Source organism: Rattus norvegicus, chromosome 15 (genome assembly GCF_021556685.1).
Source record: "Rattus norvegicus strain SHRSP/BbbUtx chromosome 15, alternate assembly SHRSP_T2T, whole genome shotgun sequence".
Lineage (NCBI taxonomy): Eukaryota > Metazoa > Chordata > Mammalia > Rodentia > Muridae > Rattus > Rattus norvegicus.
In genome coordinates this window covers 39,336,066-39,342,065 of record NC_141548.1, presented here as the reverse complement: position 1 = coordinate 39,342,065, position 6,000 = coordinate 39,336,066, and positions in this window count along the sequence as shown.

Below are 6,000 nucleotides of genomic sequence, written 5' to 3'. Positions count from 1 at the left end.
TCTCTTTATATATAAAGGGAAATCATTAGAATGACTTACAGGCTGCATTGCAGATAATCCAACAAAGGCTGTGACCAGAAAGTCCAAGAATCCAGCAGTTGTCCAGTCCACAAGGCCAGGGGTCTCAGCTGGTCTTCAGCAGACGAAGGCTGGAGTCCAAGGAAGGCTCTAATGCCAGTGAATGGATGGACTTGCTCACAAGGTGACGGAAGCAGGCAAGGAGAAAAAGCTTCCTTCTTCTCTGTCCTTATATAGGCTTCCGGCAGAAGGCGAGACCCAGATTAAAGGTGTGTCATCCCACCTCAGGATCCAGATTAAGGTTTGTCTCTTCCCACCTCAGAGGTCTGGGATAGAAGTGGATTCACCCACTTCAAACCAAGCCAAAAAGAATCTCCCACAGGTGAGAGATTGTATGTACATTTCCGGATTGTAGTTCTTTTACAGATGTAATCAAGTTGACAACCAAGAATATCCATCATAATTCCCATCTGTCTCTTTAATAGCCTGTTCCTAGAACTATTCTAGCAGTGGATGGTCAGGCCTAAACTGGCAAGGAATAGGCTCTCAGAGGTAGCACTTGGATTTAGAATAAGGGGACTACTGGCTAGACGGGGATGTCACAGCTCCCTTGGGTTGGTGACAGCCTGCTTTATCTTCTACTGGAGGAAAGATGGCTTTAAGTTTTGAGTAAAGAATTGTCGGTGCTGCATGCCCGTAAGAAGGATCGGGCGAAAGCCTGCGGGATTAAAGAAACACACACACACAGGTTATCCGTGTCAAGCCAGAAGAAGAAGAGAGACTCCTGTAGCTTTATTCACCACTTATATACCCAAGTTCCCCAGGTAGAAAATATCTGGGAAGCACAGTGAGAAACCCTGGCTCTGACTTCCTGGCTCTTGACTTCGGTAACAAAAGACCGACTATGTGACCTGAATTAATTAGGGAGAAATCCGAGAAGACCAGCCTAAATCTCAAGGACAAAGGCGGAGAGAGCAAAAGGCAGGAATTGACCACTGCCCAGGTGTGGCCCAGGTGTGTAGGTTCCACATGCATCAGCCAGGCTCAGCAGGGGTCAAACCTAGGAGGTTCTGACAAAGAATATTGTTTAAAAATTTTGTAAGGCCATTCTTAGAGAGCCTTTGCTATTACGTTCTTATTTTTTATATTAAAACATTTTGTAGCCTGATGTGGTAGCTGGCCCACACTTTTAATCTCAGCACTCGGGAGGCTGAGGCAGGCAGATCTCTGAGTTTGAGGCCAGCCTGGTCTACAGAGTGAGTTCCAAGACAGCCAGAATTACACAGAGAACCCTATCTCAAATCCCATCCCCAACCCTCCCCCCCAAAACAAACAAAAAACCCCATAGTTTGCACTATTCTTTGATTTTTCTGTACCCTTTTCAAATTTCTTTATTTTACCCAATGTTATTTGTTTTTTTCAAGACAGGATTTTTCTGTGCATATCCCTGGCTGTCCTAGAACTCACTTTGTAGACCTGGCTGTCCTCAACCTCACAAAGACCCGCTCTGCCTCTCGGTGCTGAGATTAAAGGCGTGTGCCATCACACCCAGCTCCAATCTTCTCTTTTATTCATAAATCTTTGTATCCTCTAAGTTGCCAACCTAGTGTACAGTTTTGGCAATTAAAAATACTAGGGTGCTGGAGAGATGGCTCAGCGGTTAAGAGCACTTACAGCTCTTCCAGAGGTCCAGAGTTCAAATCCCAGCAACCACATGGTGGCTCACAAACATCTGTAGTGAGATCTGATGCCCTCTTCTGGTGTATCTGAAGACAGATATAATAAAGAAATTAATCTTAAAATAAAATGAAATAAAATAAAAATACTAGATAACTCTTAAAGACATCCTGTGAGGAATGAATAATGCTGCTTATAGAACACTTTCAAGACAGCCAACAGTAGTGCGAAAAAATTAATTTTAAAATTTATATTTTGGGGCTGGAGAGACAGCTCAACCATTAAAGGCTAGGCTCACAGCCAAAAATCAAATCAATATTTTTGGTTGTTGATATAGATAATATACAATTCAATAAATTCAAATTAAATGAGTATAATTAACACCAGATTAAATTTAAATGTCAACATCTGGGGTAAGGACTTGAAGGACAAGAAAATAAGTAAATGTCACCCTGTGACCAGATCCCTGATGTGTTCAATTCAAGGAAGGTTGTATTTTCTAATGGTTTGGGAGGAGACAGGTTTGGGATGGTTCCATCTGTGCTGGCAGGAGTCTAAGGACACAGTTGAGGGAAGGACAGCTCTCACTGGAACCATACATGCCAGTCGCCTTCATGTGCCTCCCACATTAAGCCCACTTCTGCTATGTAGGTCAGTCTCAAAGGCTCTACAAACTCCTAAATCCAAACACCCAGTAGGGGGAGAGTTAGTGTTCAAACATGTGAGACCATGGGGTACATCCAAACAATGATAGAATGTATTCTTAAATAGAGCACCCTGTGGAGAGCTTTTGGGGCTGCTTCTAGAAACTTGGCAGGAATTTGACATTGGGCCAGGACAGGGAAGTAAGCTCAGGCAGGAATATGATTTGGGGCTAGAACAAAGAAATAGGTCTCAGGCAAGAATCTGACTTTGGGCTAGGACAGGGAAGTAGGCTCAGCCATCTCAGTCATCCTGATAAGCCTTAGAAACAGTGATCACAGGGCTTTGTTTATGGCCTTGCTTGTTCCTCGACTATCCGTGTTTATTGTCTTGCTTGTTCCTTAACCTAGAACTGGCTTTATTATCTGCATGTAGTTAAAATGGTATAAAAGCAGACTGAGAAAAAATAAACCAACCCGCCCCAGCCTCAGAACTGGCGGGGGTCAGGCTACCGAGTGGTCTAATTGTCTTTTTTCTTTTCAATCCTGGCTCCCTCCCTGGAGAACCCACTGACAGGCTGAGCTGGCTTGGTCAGTACCCTAGGGCAGGCGGTTTACACAGTGCCTATGCATGTAGGCATAACAGCCAAAGTGCATGAGTTGAATGCAGTGCCATCCCTCACGGAATGGGACTTTAGCTGCACTTCTGTCTTCTCTCAGATTCCTCATCTATAAATTAAAGAATACTATTTGCCCACAGAGGGCTGTTACAAGGTTAGTTTATATTACGCACTAATACATTAAGAACCTAATAATCTGAGGCACTGGATAAATGTCTGTTAACCTTTGTGTCAGTTTGGATTAGTCCACAAAATTAAAAACTGATAAATGATTTTTTTATTAATCATTTTATTCGTTTACATTTCAAATGATATCCTCTTCCTGGTTACCCCTCCACAAACCCCTCATCCCATCTCCCCTCTCCCCCCTCCCCTTTGCCTCTATGAGGGTGCTCCTCCACCCATTTACCCACTCCCACCTCATGCCTCTAGCATCCCCCTCTGCTGGGGTATCAAGCCTCCCTCCCCTCTCATTGATGTCAGATAAGGCCATCCTCTGCTACATATCTGATAAAACATTTTTAAAAAGACGTATTTATTATATATACATATACTGTAGCTGTCCTCAGCCACACCAGAAGAGGGCATCAGACTACATTGCAGATGGTTGTGAGCCACCATGTGGTTGCTGGGATTTGAACTCAGGACTTCTGGAAGAGCAGTCAGTGCTCTTTTTTTTTTTTTTTTTTTTTTTTTTTGGTTCTTTTTTTTTTCGGAGCTGGGGACCGAACCCAGGGCCTTGCGCTTCCTAGGTAAGCGCTCTACCACTGAGCTAAATCCCCAGCCCCCCAGTGCTCTTAACCACTGAGCTACCTCTCCAGCCCGATAAATAATTTCTTAAGAAAACATTTTTTAAAGATTTACTTATTTATTATTATAAGTACAGAGTAGCTGTCTTCAGACACACCAGCTGAGGGCATCAGATCCCATTACAAATGGTTGTGAGCCACCATGTGGTTGCTGGGATTTGAACTCAGGACCTCTGGAAGAGCAATCAGTGCTCTTAACCACTGAGGCATCTCTCCAGCCCTTAAGAAAACATTTTGTATGACCCAGAACAGAGTGTGAAACTCAATAGATGTCTGTCTTTCACAAACACAATCAAAGAAAATCCGAGCATGGATAAAGCCAACTGCCAAGCACAAGCTGTACACTCCCGGCAGCTCACCTGCTCGAGCTCAGGTCAGTGATGCAGACAAATTTTTTTTTGCCTGGGAGTCATTCTTTGTTATTGCTTTTGACTTAGATAAATGACTTTCTAACTGCAGAGAACCTTTTTTTGTTGTTGTTGTTGGCTTTATTTGTGATTGTTATTTAAAGTGACAGTGAAAGACTGTCAGAATATCTGTTTTTCAAAAAGAACTAGTAACACCTTTGAAAGTAATAAAGGTAGAGCCCAAATATGAGGAAGTCTCTGAGCTCATCGACACTCAGCTGCCAAGACTGGGGCATCTGTTCCAGGAGCAAACCGGTTTTGTTTGCTTCATTCTGTTGAGTACACCTGAGTTTCGATTAGTAAGGGCAAAGTATGTTGGGCAGTGCCCTAACAAATTACTTTCCCAACCAGGGACGATGACTTCTGCCTCTCTACATTGGTGGCCTACTCACAGCCATTCAACAGTCTTTAATTAGAGATGTGACAGGTTATTAAAGATCTACCACATGTACTGCTTTCAATAGCACTTCTAAGCAATAGGTTTGGTTTATAAAACAAATTTTATTCTTTACATTTGTTATAGCAGATTAGCTAATGTGGGGACTAACAAAACATGCAACAATGAAGCGCAATCTGCATTGTTAACGGAGTATCTTTAGAGGGTTGTAACTTTTAAGTTTAAACTTTAAAATGTGAGATGCTAAAAGATCTGAGGTAAATACGGGGTTGGAGTCAGACCCTCCCCCCAGGTTTTCTACCCATGTGGAATTGCACAGTCATTTAATCTATAAAGTAGGAACAGGATTAAGTTTGAAATGTTGCAAAAACTGTAGTTAAAATGGCATAAAGGCCGACTGGGAAAAATAAAAGAACCCACTTCAGCCTCAGAACTGGCTGGGGCCATGCTATGGTGTTGTCTAATTGTCTTTTTTCTTTTTACTTGTGTGTGTGTGTGTGTGTGTGTGTGTGTGTGTGTGTGTGTGTAATTACCAACCGAGTACTTCACAGATACAGAGACAGTGGAGAGAGATAGCCCTCAATCGTTTTAGCAATTACTTTAGATATTAATTTTGTAATTACTAACTCTCAAAGTACAAACAAGCCTTGGATAGTTTCCTGGGTATTATAATAAAAATATGTATGTATGTATGTATGAATTTAATGTGCATTGTTGTTTGAGTATATCAGATCCCCTGGAACTGGAGTTGCAGACAGCTGTAAGCTGTCATGTGGTTGCTGGGAATTGAACTCAGGACCTCTGGTAGTGCAGCCAGTGCTCTTAACCGCTAAGCTATATCTCCAGCTTTAAAAAACATTTATATAAATAGAAGATACCAAAGCCTGAAATTTTCCCTCATTTTAAGGATAAAAATCTCCATAAAGTATATTTACATTAAAAAGTTATTTGACTAAAAAGTATGGGAAACCATTTACTTAAGAATTGGGAATTTATGTTCAGTTTCCCAGATTTGATGAAGACCTGGAAAACTTTCAAGGTGGAAGAAACCTTATCTTGGAAGAGAAGTTTGAGCCAGATTCTTCTGGGACACCTGATGTCTGAAGGATAATCTAAACAACAGGCAGATAACAAGTGACCACCACTGGGACTGAGTTTCGCTTCACCGAGTCTCCGAAGATTCCCTTCACATTTCTAGGAACGGTTGGTGCACCAGAGAGCTGAGCAAGACGGTCTGACCGAAAAGCAAGCCTGAAGACCTGAGTTTGATCCCTGGATCCCCAAGATGGGGGAAGAAAACCTATTTCTGAGAGTTGTCCTCCGACCTCGCCTGGACACGGGAGCGCCTGAACGCAGGTCCTGAACACACAAATACGGTAATGACTTTTTAAAGTCGCCTTCCGGCCCTGTCCCCGCCTTCTGTGTTCCCAG